This window comes from Heterocephalus glaber, unplaced genomic scaffold (genome assembly GCF_053883595.1).
Source record: "Heterocephalus glaber isolate CG9 unplaced genomic scaffold, H.glaber_assembly_v1.0 deba00000281, whole genome shotgun sequence".
Taxonomy (NCBI): Eukaryota; Metazoa; Chordata; class Mammalia; order Rodentia; family Bathyergidae; genus Heterocephalus; species Heterocephalus glaber.
The window spans coordinates 37,674,492-37,694,808 of NW_028258139.1; the positions used below are offsets into that span (position 1 = coordinate 37,674,492).

Here is a 20,317-nt window from a genome sequence, read left to right on the forward strand (position 1 = left end):
CAAGTCCCATGTACTTAACTACATAAAACAACACTACTGGATATAAATTTTAAAATAAATATAAACAAAATTGAAATAGAGTTCACAATACCCCACTGTCACCAATAGACAGATGAACTACACAAAAAAATCAAAGAAACATCAGACTTGAACCAAATCCTTGAACAAATTAACCTAATATATACCTACAGTGTTCCACTTAACAACAGCAGAATACATATTTTACTCTGCAGCATATAAAACTTTCTCCTAAGTATACCATGTAGTAACCAACATGCTTAAAGAAATGTAAAAGAATCAAAATTATCTCATTCATAATATTGATCATAGCTCAATGAAATTGGAAATCAAAAACAGAAGAAACCATAGAAATTATGAAAATGCATGGGCATTAAATATTACTTTTGAATAAGTGATGGTCACAGTAGAGACCAACATGACTGAATATGTAAGACCATGGGCCTTACCAAACTACGCGAAGATCACTCGAGAGGGAACACCCAGGACAAGTTGTAAAACAGACCTTTATTAGTCTGGCCAGATGGCACTCTCCAAGCACCAAGCTTAGAGAGGCAACTGGCTCAGAGTCTGAGGCTGTTTTTATAGGGGGTTGCAGGGGAAGTTGGCAAGCAGAAATACAAAAGTGGAGGAGAGAGATAAAACAGACCTTTTACAGATTGTCCTTAAAATAACATATTCAGATATGGAGTTGGGCAAGCATGATGGAATACTACGCACACACCAGACCTTCCTGGCACAACAACAAGCACATCCCTGGAACTCGATGTCTACCTGGTGATCCATAACAGAAGCAGACAAGTTGGGGCCCTATTACAAAATGGAGTAACTATTGTTCAGTTTCACAAATAGAGCATGAGTCACTTCAGAGAGACTCAGAGACGATCTGCTGAAAACATAGCCAATGAAAAGAAGGGGAGGGACTTACCTCCTGATGCAAAAGCATCAATTTGAAAGAGGAGACTGGTAGATCAAATAAAACATATTTATAGGAGTTTTAAAAGATGTAAAAGGCTGTCTGACAGGCCTGAGTGGCCTCGCCCTGCACCCAACAAAGGAACCACCATTTTGAGAAATTCTCAAATGGCTGGCAAGGTCTAAGTAGCAGAGTCAATCCACTCAGGATAGACTTGGGGCCTTCTCCCCCTGCCACCTTGAAACCTTTATAAACAGAGGACATTGCAGCCTGGTAGCATGTTTTGCTGGCATATAACAGGGTCCATGACGGGGAGCCAAGGAGTCTCTCTCCACTGACCTTCCCATAGGTGCTCAGACTCTGATTGGGTAAACAAGCAACCACTGCTTGTGTTGAGACCCTTCAGTATTTCACCCCAATCCCACCTGAGTCACTGCTGGGAGCCTGCAGTTTATCCCAAGCAAACTTGGACATTCATTTGGGACACACAGCTAACACTGGTCTGGTTTGAATCCATATTTAGGACCCTGGGATCCCTTGAGCCTACACTGAGCTCTCACTGACTTCTTCAATTCTAGCCCCACCAAGCTGTCTGATATCTAGGACAAGTCCTTGAGCAATCTGGGCTTACAGGGATATTCCAGGTAACCTGACAGGGGAGAGCCTCCACCCTGAATTCAGCCAGAGCCCTGGACACAGTCCCTGTCTGACACAATAGTCCAGTCCTTTGCCTAGTTAAGCAGCAATAATTAATGACTTCCTAGTCTGCCTGGTAACCTGGACATCCATGAGACACCAACCAGTGCTCTGCTCCCTCACTGGGCTTTATATATCTGCCCTTGCTAGTCCTGAGCAGATTCACTTCTCTTCTGAAAATCCACAGGATCGAGCGTCAGGTCTGAGAGCCCACATGAGCCTCCATGATTCAGGAGCCTGTCCCATAGACAATGGAACATACATGGAGTAATCAGCATCACTCTCCAACAGGGAGAAATCCACAACAGGAACCTCAGAAACAATGCCCCACACCTTTCCTGGTTGAGTTACCCAGCCCAAAGAAATGCTATAAATTAGACTATGGAGAGAGGCTGCCTTGAACTGAGTGACTTCCATACAAACTCACAGTCTACAAAGAGGGGCAAACAGGAATTTGACTTGTAAGATTAAAACAAACATCTGAGAATATGTAGGAAGCCCCCCCATTAGTGGTGTTTTTGATTTGTTATTGTTTTTTGCAGAGGTTATAGTTGATCCACCCATTTTTTTCCCTTCATTTTAGAATTACTTTGATTGTTGTTTTGATAGTCACTCTTTCTACTCTTTCTCTTCCCTCATTTTCTCACTTTCTCTCTTTCAATTACTTCCCTCCATATTTTTCTTTCTTTTCTTCTAGTTTCATCTCCACTCCCTGTTATTCATTCGTCTCCTAGGTGTCCATCTCTGTTACTGCTATCTAATAGCATTAGTTTCCTTTAATCCTTAACAGGACCTCCTACATCAACCTTACCACATTCTGCACATCTATCACTGCCTTTTTATTCATAATTGATTTCTTTCACTCTTTTTTCTTCAAATTTTCACATTCATACCACTTACTCTTATAAATCTACAGGTAGTTAACTCTATCTTACTATAGCTGAACACTGCTTTATGGTAAAAATGGGATGAATTACTCTATAGAGGGGATATTGACTGTATATAATTTTTTGCCTCATCTTCAATTTTGTTATATACCTATAAATCCTGTACATGGGGTGAAAAGTGACAAAGAGTTGTTACAGTTGTCATTTTCCAGTTTGTGTTTGATGCTAAAGTTATTACTGATTGTACTAAGTTAGCCAAGGGGACATAGCTGTTGTGATCAATTGATGTTCCTCATATGCCAACTCCTAGATTGTCTGGGAGCAATAAACAATATTACAGCTAGGTACCAAAGACCAGGGTGCCAAGGCAAAGAGGCTGCAAACTCTCATCCCTAGTAAACAGAAGAGATAGGATCCCAGGACAGACTTGAAGGCCAAAAACCAGCTACTCCTACACAGGAGCTCTGAAAAGTAGAAATTACTTAAAGAAGTCTTGATACTAGGGATAAAACTACCCACATTAAGCTACTTGCAAGCCTCAGTGTGGAAAACTAATCAATAAAAATAAAAATAGAAAAGGAGAAAACACAGAATCAAGATGCAATCTAAGACAACAGATTCACCCACCAAAAGCCAGAAGATATTGAGGTGGAAGAACTCACAAGCTTCCCACCTAAATTTTATGAAATGGTAGTGATAGGGAAATGTGTTAAAGTAAGTTTAGTTGATTAGCTATTAAAATAGTTGTGAAAGCAAAATAGGTAGTATATCCCTTTAAAAGCTTGCCTTAGCCCATTGGTTTGTTGTTTAAAGTGAAGGTTATATAGCTCCTTTGATCTGTAGCTCCTCTATAGACAACATCCTAGCTCTTAAGAACAAAGTGGGAATCCTTGAAGAAATTTGTGATGTTTGTGCCTTAACTGTAATGTGGTTAGAACTGTAATCAGTGACTGAAACCACCTGTGTCTAACCATTAAACAGGAATTGGAACTTTATTTACTTAACAAAGACCACTAGGGATGAGGTAATGACTGACAAAAGTATAAAAGGTGATGGACAAAAAACTCAGGGGGGACTCTGACCAGACCAATTTCTGGCATCCCACCTTGCTAGCAAGTAAAGACCTTTGTTATTTTACCTGAATTATGTCTCTGTGCATTTCTTTCCACGATACTGGAACATTTGGTTCCCTGACTGGGAATCGGGAAAAAAGTGGCCCTTTTGCACATTGGCCCAAACTCCACTGGAGGGAGCAGCTCCCTGCTTCCTCAAGGGGAATGGTGTGCCCCTGGGACTAATTTCCTAGGCTCCCCAAAAGAACACAGAGATACGCTTGCCAGTCACAGAAGACAGGAGACAACAGGAGGAGGGCTGCTGTTGTTGGTGTCTTCTCTGTTTCTTTCCTTTGCTTGGTAAGAAACCCTGGGAAATCCCCTAGTTATTAACTTTTGGTTTTGCTTTGGTTTCACTTTGTGAATTTGTATTCTGTAACTTTGGGAAAATACAGTGCAGGGGCTTGATTACCCCTTGTGCTTTTACATTTGGGGATGTAGCTTCTTTCACTTATTTTGGTTACAGTTAGTGGGTCATCAGGAGGGAATGTGATAACTTTTGAATAAATGTGTGAATGAAAGAGTTCTGGATAGGACAGAGTGTGGAACAAGCTGTGGAACAAGACAAAGGGAGGAAGTTCTTGAGCTTAAAGAGTCCTCCCAGAGTTGCAGAATTTGTGTGAGGTCTATCCCGAGATTCTGTGGTTGCATTTAACAAAGGCACAATGGTGAGCTTATGTGACAGCACACCTTAGCCTGAATGGACCTTATGGTGGCTGAGAGGCCTGCAGCCAGGAAGGCAAGTGAATGATCCCCCACCTTTGTTTGTCTTGCATTGGCCGATCATGGGGACAGAAATATCTCATCCTACCATTTTGAAATGCATGCTTAAGAATTTTAAGAAAGGTTTTGGAAATTATGGTATTAAGATGAAACCTCAAAAACTTAGAACCTATTGTGAGTTAGAATGGCCCACACTTTGCCCAGATGGGCCACCTGAGAGATTCCTAGATGAGGGTCTTGACTGGTCTGTCTGGCTGACAGTCATCGCCCTTGGATGGGAACATCCAAATAAATTTCCCTATATTGATTTATGTTTCAAATTGTGCCACAGAATGCCTTCTTGGCTTCATATGTGTGCCTTGGAAACAAAAAAACAATATCCTGGTCCTCCATCAGAAAGAGGACGATGCTGGAAAGAAACTGGTCCTCTCAGATCTGGACCAGGAGAATTTAGACTTTCCCCTTCCTTTTGTGTTGTTAAAATCACAGGTGCAGAGGAGATGGGGACAAAAGCATGAGAACTGTTTGACTTTAGTGCACCAGAGGATGCATGCTGTGGTCAGACTCAGAGAGGATAGAATAGGGCTTGCACTCAAGTTGGAAAAAAAGAATTGAAAAGAGAAAATAAGTAATGGATTAAAATAACTAAAAAAATTCTGAAGGGCATAAAACAAAGCCAGAGAAAATAAGAAATTTTACAAGAGAAATCAAGTTACAAATTTTAGCTAAATGATAAATGTATCTGTGTTTCAGATTGAATTGATGTTTAATTGGTGTGCTTAAAATGTTTCCTGCACATTACAAATTCTTCAATTGTAATTATAGGGTTAAATTGCTCTTTTCTGTACTTTGTTGATAAAAAAACCTCAAAGTCACTACTGTTCTATTGGTAGCCAACCAAATTTAAAGTGTAGCAATCTGGGGAAAAAAAGGGACACTTTAAAATTTTAACAGCTAAAGAGAAGTTTTTGACAAAAGGTCTATAGTAAGTGAGATAAAAATATTAAAAACCTATAAGTTAAAGAGATGCAATTTTGATGTAAGAAATTTTGTATGTTTGTCTTGTTAGACAGATAAAAGAGATATACAAGACCAGAAGGTTTAGGCATGTCAAAAGATGTGTGAAAATGATTTATCAAAAAATATGTATGCTTGTTTGTTGGTTTCAAATTTGTTATGAAAAGTTTAAATATGTTTATGTTGGTTGTCATCAAAGGGTTAAAATCTAAGTATGTTACTAATATGTGTACATAGGTCATCTTCAAAGAATTTAAGAACCAACAGGTTACAATATGACCTCCTTCTTTAGTTAGAAAAAAAACTGTTGGGAAAAGACACAAATATGTCAGACCAAGGTGTGATATTTGAGATTTGACTTAAAAAAGAACAAAAAGAGGCTAGATCCAGAGAAAAAGTCATTTATTCTCTGCCAAGACCCCTCCAAAATGCTTCAATTATTTGGTTCCATCTTTGCTACCCACTGCCCTAATTGGGAGGACTGTAAAAACTTTGTAGATCTTTGTTAACCTCTAAAGATATACAGAGTTTTAGGAAAAATTAAAAAGATTAATGCCACTAGAATGCTGGATGATATGCAGAATCCAGATTTTTGATATTAACAGCAGTTTCCAGTAAATATGTGGCCCAATTGAAATCCCAGTACCCCAGTGGGCCAGGAGAGGTTAAGAAATTATTGGACAGCCCTTCTGGCATGGATATGAGCTTCAAGTAAAAGACCTACAAGTATAATTAAAATGTCAGAGACTCAACAGAAGCCTGACAAAAGCCCTGATAAATTGTATGAGTGGCTTTCTGAGGTCTAGAGAATATACACACCATTTGACCCTGCTGTTCCAGATAACCATCAGTTAATCAATACAACCTTTGTAACTCAGTCAGCTCCAGACATTAGAAGGAAAATACAGAAGCAATAGACTTGGGAAGGCATGAATATAATGCAATTGTTGCAATTAGCTAGGAAAGTGTATGTGAACAGAGAGCCAGTGAGAGAGAGAAGGCAAGCAAGGAGGGAAGATGAGCAAGATAAGAGGAGGGCCAGACACAGCAATGGCTATGGGAGCCAAAGAAGAGAAAGAGAAAGAAAGTCAGGGAATGAAACCAGAGGGAAAGCAGAAGAAAAGCTTTATGCATGAAGACTTAGAGTTTGACCAGTGTGTGTATTGTAAAGAAAAAGGACATAATAAGAATAAGTGCCCAAGGCTCAAGGAAAAGAAAAACAGGACTTGAAGAAAAGAAAGGATACTGACACATTGTTGCTTGTGATGGAAGACAGTGACTAACACAGACCAGGCTCAATGCAGCTAGGGCCCAATGAGCCCATGGTTGATGTAAAGATAGGGGGCCAAAATGATTCCTTTGTAGTAGACAGTGGCACAGAATATTCAGTAGTAACAGCTCCAGTCACCCCTCTGAACGGAAAGCGCATCCAAGTGATCAGTGCCACTGGAATTTCAGAAAAGCACCAGTTCTGCTATGAAAGGACATATGCTATTAGAGGACATAAAGTGAAACATGAATTCTTGCATATGCCGGAATGTCCTATCCCTTTACTGGAAAGAGATTTATTTTCCAAATTGGGAGCTATAGTAACTTCTTTCACCCAATGAGGAAATGCGTCTCTGCATTTAGACCCAGGAGGAGATCTCATCATGATGGTAACTACTAAAAGCGAGGATGAATGCAATGTTACGATGTGAATGATGCTTGCCAGGCTCCACAAGAATTAAAAGCTATGTTTCCTGGAGTATGGACAGAGGAACTGCCCCCAGGGTTAGCTAAGAATCATCCACTCATAGTTATACAATTAAAAGAAAATTTGGCCCCCATTTCTGTAAAACAATATCTGATGTCGAGGCAAGTCCAAATTGGAATCAGGCCCCATATCATGAGATTAAAGGAATTTGGACTTATAAGTGAATGTAAGTCACCTTGGAACACCCCTTTCCTGCTGGTTCAAAAACCTGATGGGGACTATAGGCCAGTGCAAGATCTATGGGCTGTAAATGATGGAACAGTAACACTGCACCCAGTGGTCCCTAACCCTTATACTTTGCTGGGTCTAATACCCCCAGAGGCAGCATGGTTTAATTGTTTGGACTTAAGAGATGCCTTCTTTTGCTCTTGCATTGCTCCTCTTAGTCAACCCATCTTTATATTTGAATGGGAGGGCCCAAGTGATGGAAAAAAGTCTCCATTTACTTGGACTAGATTGCCACAGGGATTTAAAAACTCACCCATGCTTTTTGGGGAATCCCTTGCCAAGGACTTGCTTGCCTTCCCCATGGAACAATATACTTGTGTCCTACTGCAGTATGTGGATGACTTACTGTTATGTAGTCCAACATAACAATGGTGCTGGGAAGGCACCAAAAAGTTGTTGCTGCACTTACAAGAAAACTGGATAGAAGGTATCATGGAAGAAAGCCCAGATTTGTGTACAGCATGATAAATATTTAGAATTTCAAATAACACAGGGCATGCATTGTCTAGGAAATGCAAGGTTATTAGTGCCATCCCTGAACCCCAAACAAAGAAGAAGCTGAGAGAGTTTCTTGGGGTTGAAGGCTTCTGTAAAATTTGGATTCCGGGTTTTGCAGAAAACTCTAAACTCTTTTATGAAGCCCTAAAGGGACAAGATGAAAATCGTCTGCATTGGACTGCTGAACAGGGGGAAGTTTTTAAGAAATTAAAATTGACTTTGGCAGCCACCCCAGCCCTAAGCATACCAGATGTAAAGTGGCCTTTTACTCTATATGTGACTGAGAAAAACTCTGTGGCCCTTGGAGTGTTGACCCAAGAAGGAGGGCCATGGAATCAACTGGCATATTTGTCTTAGAATTTAGAACCAGTAGCAAAAGGATGGCCCCATTGTCTTTGGGCCTTAGCAACTTCAGTTCTGTTGATTCAAAAAATGGACAAGCTTACTTTAGGTCAGGAACTGACTTTGCAGATTCCATACTTGGCCCTAAAACTGCTGAACACAAGGGAGCATCATTTGCTCTCAAATAATTGGGTTACTCAGTATCAAGCACTTCTCTGTGAGAATCCCCACTTGCGGTTTAATCCTGTAAAATCTTTAAATCCTGCTCCCTTTTGGCCCATGGAGACAAGCCCTCCTGATCATGACTGCTTGAGTGTCACCAATGAGCTCTTTTCCAGCCACTCTGACTTGCAAATGGCACCCTTGTCTGATGCTGACCTCGTTCTGTTCACAGATGGGAGCAGGTTCATAGAAGATGGGGTTCATCATGCTGAATATACAGTAACCACAGAGGATGAAGTGATCCTAGCTGGAGCCCCTTCCTTTTGGCTGGTGGGCACAATGAGTTGAGCTCTGGGTACTCATACAGGCACTCCAATGGGCAAAAGGTAAAAAGGTAAATATGCATACAGACTTTCACTATGCATTTGCTCCATGGCATGATTCAACGAGAGTGAGGTCTTCTCACAGGAGAAGGGAAGCAAATCAAAAATAGACAGGAAATTGTACAGTTGCTAGAGGCAATGTGGGGACCTAGCAAAGTCACAACAATACATTGCTCAGGACATCAGAAAGGCAAAAACTTCATTACAAATGATAACAATAAAGTTGACACTGAAAGCCAAGAAAGACAGCATACTCAAAGCCCTGCTCTCACCACTCTGGAGGCTAATGAGTCAACACATGGCTGAAGAATGGGAGCACCAGGAAAGGCAGCATGGACTCTTGTGCTATGTCAGATCGATACTGCTCTGAGTTTCTTTGTTTTCAAACTGCGGATGTTTAAGCCTAGTGATAAAAAGTTTGATGAAAAATATGTAACTTTTAAAATGATAAAATGAAAACTGGAGGGCTATCCTTTTATGATGATCTTTTATGCCTGCCCAAAGGAACATTATGGGGGGCCTGGGGTTAACTTCTGACTGAGGGGACTATTCTAATAAGAAATTATAATGCAAAGAAAAAACACAAGTTTGGATCAATGGATCCCTTGTTGGATGAGCCATTGGTAATTGTAACAATTGTCAACAACATCAATGTAATCCTATATCCATGTACATGCCAACCCTATGGGATCCCATTTGGCTATAAGAAGTAATATATTTCATTAGGATAGAAAATTTAAAAAAAGATCTTGAGGAAATTCGAGATATACTCCAGGCTTTAAAAACACAGATTCTTTAGCCAATGTTATGGTATAAAATAGGCATGCTCTCAATTTGCTAACAGCCCAGAAAGGAGTGGCTTGCTTATTCCTTGGTAAAAAAATGTTGTTCTTATGCTAACGAATCTGGTGTAGTACAAGAATCACTAGACAAACTGAAAGATCGGATCAAGGTTCTTGATGAGGAATTTGGTATAAGAGAGCCATCTTATGGGATTAATTTTACTTGGGCAGGATAAAAATAACTTGGATAGGATTTCTTCTGAGTCCTCTTCTTGTTATAATTTTAGTATTAATGCTTGGTCCTTGTGATATTCAATGGATCTCAAGATTTATACAGCAGCATATTGCTGCTACTCAGCAATATCAAATGCTAGTATTAAGAAATACAGACAAGTTAGATAGAACATATTATGGATAGAAGATTTATCCTGAAGTAGACAAAAGGAGGAATGATAGGGAAAAGTTTTAAAGGTTAGTAGATAGCTATTAAAGTAGTTGTGAAAGCAAAATAGGTAGTATATCCCTTTAAAAGCTTGCCATGGCCCATTGCTTTTGTTGTTTAAAGTGGAGGTTATATAGCTCCTTTGAGCTGTAGCTCCACTATAGATAACATCCTAGCTCTGAAGAACAAAGTGGCAAATCCTTGAACAAACTTGTGATATATGTCCCTTAACTGTAATGTGTTTAGCACTGTAATCAGTGACAGAAATTACCTGTGTCTAACCATTAAACAGGAATTGGAACTTTACTTAACAAAGACAATGAGGGATGAGATAATGACTGACAAAAGTATAAAAGGTGATGGACAAAGAACTCAGGGTGGGACTCTGACCAGACCAGTTTCTGGCATCCTGCCTTGCTAGCAAGTAAAGACTTTTGTTATTTTACCTGAATTCTGTGTCTCTGTGTATTTCTTTCCATGATTCCAGAACAGTAGCAGCAGAAGAAACAAAGCAGATAATAAATTTCTATATGAAAACAAAAGTCATTAAAGATATGATGACTGTAATGAAGGAAATGGCAAGTCAATCTAGAGTAGATACAGATAACAAATAGAGAAGCATAAGGAAACCATGAGTGCCCAATATAGGAAAGAACTGGATGCCACAAAACAGATACAAACAGATAAGCCTTGAAACATAATGTCCAGTTTGAATGCAAATTGTTTCTCTAAATATGGTAACTTTTATTAGGCAATAGAGAACTTAAAGTTAATAAAAGGTCTCAGAAATCATCTCTTCTTAAGAGATTCTTCCACCCACAGTAAAGAAAAATGCCGATGTCATTAGGAAAGAAAGGAAAAGGAGAATCAGAAACAGCACAAGTGTTAGCAGCAGTCTGATAATGATAAATAGTAATCATAGCTGTTATTTAATTCCATAAAACAGATTTCAAAGAAAGTCATTTTAAGGAAGCCTTTGTATTTTATTTATTTATTATTTTTGTTGTTCTGAGGATGGAATTCAGGACCTTGCACTTGCCAGGCAAGCACACTGCTGTTGAGCTACATCCACGGTCCTTTATGGTTGTTTTATTTTATTTTGGTTTTGTTTCTTTGGAGTACTAGACATTAAACCAAGGCCATTTGTTCACTTCTTTTTAATGAGACAGTGGTTTCCCTAGGTTACTAAACTCCCCAGTGTTTACTCACACTTGCAATCCTCTGCCTCAGCCTCTCAGATCACTGGGTTAACAAGCATGCCTCACCAGACTCAGCTCTCTTGTTTCTGCATTATATAAAGTAATTGTTCCTCTTAATTTCTTCTTTCTCATTAATTGTTATATTCTCTGAAAATTTATATATTATTGAACATAAATAATTGCAAAATGTAAAGAGCCAAAAGGCATCAGCACTTTTATATACATATATGACCATTATCTTTATGCTGCACACAAATTAACACATAAAGAAAAAATATTGCACATATAATGAATGTTTGTGACACTCATAGAAACATATGCATATATCTTACATTAAGAAATGATTTCAGACTTATATCCATATCCCCTATCAATATAATGATTATTGTTAAAGAATCCTTACCTACTTTAAGTTATAACATGAATTTAGTAAGAAAGTATTTGACAAAATGATAAACATAGCATGACTTTTTGAGAGAGGATTACTTGTCACTTTATTTTATGAATAAAGTAAAGGCCCAAATAAAAGCATGCAAATTTTGAAACAAGAATTTTCTATGAAAATTATGTCTGGTTTTGTAGTTGGATTGCCTAAGGGATTTTCTGAGTTTTAAAAATTCTTTTGAGGTGCTAAATCTGACTGATTCATTCTATTTTGGGGGGGGGCTCAATTTTGTGGATTCCTGCTCTGACATTTATAATTTTCTTCATTGCACTAGCTTTGAGTTTGGAATGTTCTTGCTTTTCTTGGACCTTCAGGTGCACTGTTAGGTTATTTTGGGGGGAGTTCACAGTTTTTCTGATTTGATATTCACAGTTATAAGCTTCCTTTCTAGAGTTGCTTTCATTGTGTCCCAAAATTTCTGCTTTCTTGCACTAGCATTATGATTTAGTTTTAGCAAGTGTCTTATTTCTTCCTTGAGTACTTCTATTACACACTGTTTAACAGCATATTGTTTAGTTCCACTGTATTTGCAAAATGTCTGTGTTTTCATTTTCATGATTTCAAACTTTATTTTGTTGTGATATGATAATGTGTGGTAAAATTTCAATCCTTTTAATTTACTTAAGCTTGCTTTTTTGGCTAGTATGCCATCTATGTTGAGGCAAGTTCCTTGTGCTGCTGAAAAGAATGTGTACCTTGTTGCTGGATGTGACACTCTATAGATATTCATAAAGTCCATTTTTAAAGGTTTTGTTCAGCTGCTTTATTTCTTTGTTGATTTTTGTCTAATGACTTGTTTTTGTTAGTAGGGTATTGATATCTTTCAGTATAATTTTACTTTTGTAACTCTAGTCTCTCACATACAGTAGTACTTGCTTCATAAAGTTAGTTAAGCCATAGTTTAGTGCACATATATTAATAATTGGTATCTGTTACTGGTGGATTGTTCCCTTAACCAACATATAGTGACTTTCTTTGCCTCTTCTCTTCAGTTTTAGTTTGAAGTTGTCTGAATATATAATAGTTACACTTGCTTTTTTCAGGTTCCCATTGCATGGAATACTGTCTTCCAAATTTTGAAATTTTCATCTATGTTTTTCTTTGGGATTTAAATGTATTTCTCTAAAGAGTGTATCATTGGATTTTATTTCTTAATCCATTCTGTGAGCATGAGTCCAGTAGGGGATTAAGACCATTCTCATCCTGTTATTGCCTTTTTATACTTTGCTGATTCCCTAACTTTCTGTTCTACGTCACTGTTCACTTGACCTGGCATAATTATTCTATGATGCCTCCTATCACTGTTAGATTAATTGCCACTTTCTATGGCAATCTTTGAGAAACTTTTGCAGTCCTGGTTTGGTGGTCATGAATTTTTGTAGATGCTCTTATCATGAAATATCATATATGTACATCAGTTTTGTAGGATGTATCAGCCTAAGTTGGAAATTATTTTCTTTTGGGGTTTAAAAATTTCACTCCAAGCTCTCTTGGTCTTCAAGGTTTATGGTGAAAAGTTTGTTGTAATCCTAATAGATTGGCTTTATATTTGTTTCATTGATTTTCTCAAACCACTGTTAAGGTTCTATTGTTATGTTGGACTTGTGGGATTCTGATTGTGATGTACCACGGGGAAGATCTTTTTGATCATGGCTATTTAAGGGTTTTATATGCCTCTGTTATATGCATGTTAAATTATTTATCATATTGGGAAACTTTTCAGCCATTTTTTCAGTATTTTTACAGGTTTTTTATGCCTTTGCATTGTCTCATGATTTTTCACTAATTCTATTTAATGTTAGATTAGTCTTCTGTTCAGTATCTAGGAGATACACAGTCCATTTTTCATATTCTCTTGTTGATTTTAAGGTATCTGTCATTATTTGGCCATATGTAGCAGACCTACTCTAGTTCTGGCTCTCTGTCCTCACATTGGTCAATAAAGCTGCTCATACTTTTGATTCAATTTTCATATCAATATTAATATTTTAAGCCCTTTTATGAACTCTAATACATTTATGACCTGGTCATTCATGTTTTACATCATTTTATTTGGCTCTCTTACCATTTTATTAATGTCTTTTGTAGACTCATTAATCATTTTGTTTATTTGACCCAAAGTTTTTAACATATATCTCATATGAACTTGGCAAATGTCATATTAATGTGTGTTTTTTTTCTTCTCTAATACTATTTAAAATAATTCAACCCTGTGGTTTTTGGTTTCCTTCCCTTCAAGTCACATGGATCAAGTTTGGGGAGTTGGGAGATTTTAGGGGCATTTTGTTGGTTTGTTTTCTCCTGTTTCCTATTTTTGTTTGGTTTTGTGTTAAGCCTTGGATGGTGATTGTAGAGGAAAGCTTTTTTCCCATTATGGTTACCTCTTTAGTTTACTAATTTTCAGTGGTGTCTTTTCAACATAGCTAAATATTGGCCTTTGCATTTTAACCTTCCCCATTTACATGAGATTGGAGTTTGAAGCATTTTCTAGGGATGTGTGATAGTATTTTTTCCCATTAAGTTTATTGGTACATTTTAGGTATAAAATACAGTTACATTCATCATTGGGATCTTGTACCATTACATGAGTATCTTGATCCTCATTTTATTCCCCTTCCCCTGGACTGCCTTCACCCCCTTCACCCTTCCCTATTTGCAAAGACTTTGTTTCCTCTTTTTCCCTTTTTTCATATTTTTTCTTTTCCCTTCTTTCCTTTTCCCTACCCCTCCCACTTCCCCTACTTCTTTAAAACTTTTCTTCCTATTACACAATATCAATTATACATTGTTTAAATAACAATATCAAAATTTAGAGGGCATTACCACAGATTTTACAGAATTTAAATGGATATAGAAAGAATATTACAAAAATCTTTTTTGAAATAAATTTGACAACTTCTAAAAAGTACCTTGGAAGAAAAATTAATGGAACTGACTCTGGAGGAAATATAAACTTTGAATAGTACCTATTAAAGAAAGTATATTCCTAGCTTGAAACTCTACCTATATGACAACAATGGGCTCATATACATTTTAACTGATGAAGTATATCAAACACGTAAAGCAGAAAAAAAAGGAACACTTCTCCCCTCATTTTAAGTAATCACCATTGTGCTAATACTAAAACTACATAAAGATAATAGAGGAAAAATATGTGAATATAGATAAAGTTTGTTTAACAAAACACCCTATTAAAAGTCAGATCTGGCAGTATGTCTAATATGGTTTTATTACAGGGTTGGCAGTGTTGGTTCAACATTGGAAGATCCACACCTATAAGTCATAATTTTAATGGAGGAAAGGAAAAAGCTATATGATGCTGTCATTAGTTACAGAAAAAGTATTAGGATTAAATTCTACAGCTGTTAATGATAAAAACTATCAGGGGACTCAAAGTATAACAGAACCTTCTCAATAGATAAGACATGTACTCCATATTTAAGCAAAAATGCCTTATATGAATGGAATAGATACAGTGCTTTCTCCTTAAGATGAGGAACCAGAACAGATATGCCTACTCTTATTCTGTCCATTCAACTTTGAAACATAGGCCCAAACTAAAGTAGTCTGGCAATAAAAAGAAACATAGGATTGGATTGGCAAGGTAGAAGTAAAATCTTTATATGTAGATGAAATGATAATCTTCAGAGAAAATACTAAGAAATCTCCAGGAGCCCCTAGAACTTGTATCTGAATTCAGCAGAATTAGAAAACACAAGGTATATATAAAAATTCAGGTCTGTGTATACTTGCTATAAATGAATAATTGGATATTGATATTTGAAAGTTATGTAGGATGTACTCCTACATCCTAATAAATTAAAAAGACCTAATAAATTAAAAAGAAAAAATATAGTGTTGAAAGTCAATCATTACCTCATTTTAAGACTTCCTCCAAAGCTACGGTAATGAAGGCAGTGTTGGCCTAAGGAAAGACATATAGATCATTGGAATAAAACAGAGAATCTACAAATAGAACCACACATATATGGTCGACTAAATTTTGAAAGATTATTTAACATTAACATTTTATAGAACATAAACTCCTCAAGAGCAGAGGAAAAGATAGTGTTTTCAGCAAAAGGTACTAGAACACCTGTTATCCATATGTAAAAAATTAATCTCAACTCTGTATTTCCATATATAAAAATAACTTGAAAGGATCTATGCGCCTAAACATGAAAGACTAAAATTACAAAACTTTAAGAAGAATTTATAAGGGAAATTTTTTATGAATTTATCATAGGCAAGAATTTCCTAGGATACAAAAAACATGATGTATAAAGAAAAAATTGATAAATGAGATTCTATCAACATTTAGAACTTTAAATGACATCATTAAGAAAATGAAAAGTAGTCCTTAAAGAGACCATATTTATAATACATATAACCTGTGACCAGAATATATAAAGAATTCTTACAGATCATTAATAGACAACCCAATTAAAAAGTAGACACAGGAAGATGATAAATAGCCAGTACAGCACAAGGAAAAGTGTGCAACACTAGAATCAGAAAAATACTAATCAGTACAATAATAAGATCATATTGTACCCTCATTAGGGAGATGAAGTTAAAAGTTTTAAAAGAAGAGATGTCAGCTTAGGTGTGAACTAGTTAGGACTTTCTAATACTATTAATGTGAATGTAAAATGATAAAACTATTTTGGAAAACAATATAGAAATTTCTTGTATTACTGTTAAGAACCAACAGTCTTATTCTGTTTTTACTTAAAAGGAATGAAAACACATGTTCACAATAGATTTGTACATGCAAGTTGACTATCCCTTATCTGAAATTCTTTGAACCAGAAATGTTTCAGATTATCATTTGACATTTACTTGCTCTGCAAAGAGGATAGCTACTCCTGATTTTTGGGGGGTTCATGTCACATGGAGTATTGCTTTCCACTCTTTAACTTTTAGTCTATGAGTTTCTTTTGAATAAATGTATTTCTTATATGTAACATATTGTTGAATATTGCTTGCTGACCCATTCTGCCAGTCTATTTCTTTGGATTGTGTTAATTGAGACAATTAACATTGATGGTTATAACTGATATATATTGACTTATCATTGTCATGGCTTTTTTTTGCATTTTCCCCCTTTGCATTTAATTTCTTGTCATGCCCAATATGTTCATTCTGCTGGGCTTCCTGGGGTTGTGATCCTCATTGCCTTTTCTTAGGATATTGTGCAAGATTTTTTGGAGCGCTGGTTTGGTATTCACGAAGTTCTTACCGTGCTCTTTGTCATAAAATTATCTTATTTCTCCATCAATTTTGAAAGGTAGTTTTTCAGGGTATGTCAATGTGGGTGGGAGGCTGTTTTGCTTTAAAGCTTGAAATACATTACTCCAAGCTCTTCTTGCCTCGAGCGTTTGCATTGAGAAGTCTGAAGTGAATCTGATGGGCTTTCCTTTGCATGTGATTTGTTTCTTTTCTCTCACTGCTTGTAGAATTTTGTTCTTCTGTTGGGTTTCTGGGATCTTAACAATTATATGCCTATGTGTAGATGTTTTTTGTTCAAGGCTAGTTGGAGTCCTGTATGCCTTACTTATCTGTATGTCAAGTTCTTTTCCCTGCTTTTGAAATTTTCTGCCATCACTTCTGTGAACAGTTTTTTATGTCATCGGTGCTCTCTCCTGTTTCTTTAATGACTCCCATCAGTCTTATGTTATTCTTCTTTGCATTGTCTAGCTGCTGCTGGATTGATTTCTCAAGGTCCCTTACAATTTTAAAGCAATTTTCTTTTCCTGGTCACTAATTGCAAACTTATCTTCTATATCTAAAATTCTGTGCTCACATTGGCTTATTCTGCTGCATAAGCTTTCAGTGGTTTTTAATCTCCTGGAAATCTAATTTGCATCTTTTTTTTGGATTGCATTTGTTTCCTATGTTGGGATTGCATCATATTCTTCAGTTCCTCTTTTTTTTTTTTTATCTGTGTCCTCTCTAGATTTATTAATCATGTCTTGCACTATGGGCACAATCTCTGCTGCTGTCCGAGAAATTATTTCTGGTTATATTTTTTCCAGATACTCTTTTTTTGCCAATTCAGGGAGTCCAGGTGTTTGGGTATCAGAGTGTTCCATCTTATTTCCCTTTGGGGTTGCTTTAGGTGACCTGGAAGTCTGGTTTTGAGGCTTGTTTATGTGTCTTTTTATTTTGACTGGGGGGAGGGTCATGTTCCTGGCACCTGCATGGCTCACTTCCTCTTTGCTGAGGGGGCTGATAAGTTGGCCCAAAAGCCCTCCTCCCTGGCCCTGGGAGCAGCTCACCTCCTCTACCCCAGGGAACCTTCCTGCTTTTTTCAAGAGGTTAGGCTCTGGTCAAATGCTTGGGCTGGGTGTCCTCCATTGAGCTCTGTCCACTGCTCCTCAGTTTCTGTATTATATTTTTTATATTCATCAAGTGACTGTATTCCATTGGCCATACCAGCATCTTTCCACAACCCCCAGATTTGAAATGACAACTCAATTGTAGTAGCAGCAGAGTCAAGATCCATTTCACGGTCATTTTGATAGAATGCAGTATTGCTCTCAAATTGTGCTATCTTCTTTCATTACTTGTGCTTACATTCAGTTAGAAATTAATCAAGAAGTTAAAAGATAAGTTGTACTGATCAAAGTACATATATCAAATGGACAAAGCATGAGGACTGGTAGCAGATAGAAAAGGCAAATGCAAATGATGACAGGTTTTTATGAGAGCATTTAATTTCTCTGTTATGATTATGTGATTTCAGCTAGTTTGGACTCAGTAATCAACAAGTATCAATTACCTGTATTATATAAGTGATTTGCTGCAAGAACAGTGACAAACACAATGTGACTGTCCCTGTAATCTTGTGACATGGATCTAGAAATACAGTAATTACACTGGTCATAAGCAATTCTTGGATATCATGATTCAAGAAAATTTTTGTAGGTAATTTGATGATACATAATTTACATATGTACATTTCACTAATTTAAACTGTGCAATTCAGTGTTTCATAATATTTTTATAAAAATATGTAACATTCTAATTCTCATTTTTCAGTAGCATATCCTGTATCCTTTCTCAAGTTACCAGCTAGATCCCTGACTAGATTTCTTAGACTTCTTCCTTTTAAAACAAAGGACCAAAACAAGGAAAATCAACAATGATTTCCCTAAAATATTTGAGGCAGAGAGCTGAGGTTGATATGGAAAGTTTTAGATAACTTAATAGATTGAATATCGAGGTAGTTGTAGAAGCAAAATAAGTAATATGTTCTTTTAAGATTTGCTTTTCCTGTAACTCCTTGTTTAAGGTGAGGATTATCTGACTCTAACTGGTAACTTCATTAACCTAACAAAGTTACCATGCCAGGGTAAATTTACAATGTATATGGCCTATCTTGTGTCTGTGACTTGTAAATAGGAACTGGAATTGTATTTACATATCAAAGACCAGTGGGGATGAGATAATGGCTAAAAAGGTTATAAAACCAGAAATGCTGAACAAAGGGGGGTGCAGATACAGACCAGACTGGTTTCTGGCATTCCTGTCTGCTTGCGAGAAGAAATTTTATTATTTTATCTGAATTATGTGTCTCCATGTATTTCTTTCCGAGATTTCTGCAACAAGGTAAAGTGAGGATGTGGCAGGATTTTGAACAGCAGATATTAACAATGGTCTAAAGAAAGAAAACTAAGCACAAACCAGCTATTGTCCTTTCTTTTGAGAACAACTGGGAACCAACAGGTACTTGGCTTGTTAAGAATATCAGCAAGAAGTCCTTGGGGGTTTCAATTCAGCTCACAGATTTCTGAGGTATTTGCTGCTGAAAAACCTTGTGACCCTGAATCTAGTTTGGAAATGTGCCAGGTTATCATATGTGGTGTTGCTACAGAAAAAGAACTCTTCTAATGTTGAACACTTTACTACCAAAACTCCTACAATATAGTTGACTCTACCCACCTAAGTGTTTTTATGAAGTAACTGGCCAGCTTTCCCAGTATCTCAGCTCACCCACCTCTGAAAACTAATCAAGTGTTGCTGCACAAATTCCCACAGCCTTGGAAAATAGGTGGAAACTCCACCCTCAGCAACTCAGCCTATGGAATTCTCCCCCAGGAAAATATTAAGTACTCTGTCCATGCCTCTGCTGTTTTTGCTGTATCTAAGTGTGTTCCAAGGCAGGCGGCAGAACCACTGAGATAAATCCCCAGCCCCAATAAGTGTTTTCCATTTACCCACCCTTGATCCTGCAAAATAGCTAGGTGGTCCACTCACAGAAACTTTTGGAAGTAGATAGGAACCACCATCCACTGTCCCATGGCTTTCCCCTGTGGATAGGATACAGTTCCACCACCTGTGATGGATACACATAGGGATGAATGTTCTATCACCCTTGCCTTGCAAAAAGATGTGTGACATTTCCTCTATACATTGATTTCCCTTTCTCCATAGATTCATGAGTAACACAGATATCCCCGCTGAAGTCCCCATATATGTACATAGCTCTAGGCCTTAACTGCAACTCTCTTTTGAGGGCTGACACTCAATTTCTTTGACTCTGTACTTTTCAAATTCTGCCTCATAAATCTCTTTTTGTGTCTTACTGACAATTCTATTTTGTGTGATGTAAATTAGTGAACCTCCAACCTGTGCTGTGGGTGAGGCCAGTCACAGCTCCTCATCTCCACTTCATGGAATTCCTTGGACCCTGTTTCATAAGTTTT

General features: G+C 37.2%; 1 long non-coding RNA gene across 1 annotated transcript; it reads left to right on the forward strand.

The window, feature by feature from the left end:
* The first annotated feature begins 3,745 nt into the window (after window positions 1–3,745).
* LOC147830286 (uncharacterized) lies at window positions 3,746–19,847 on the forward strand. Its single transcript, XR_015441827.1, has 3 exons — window positions 3,746–3,929; window positions 8,588–8,749; window positions 19,207–19,847. It is a non-coding gene; the product is annotated as an uncharacterized LOC147830286 (long non-coding RNA).
* Window positions 19,848–20,317: the final 470 nt, after the last annotated feature.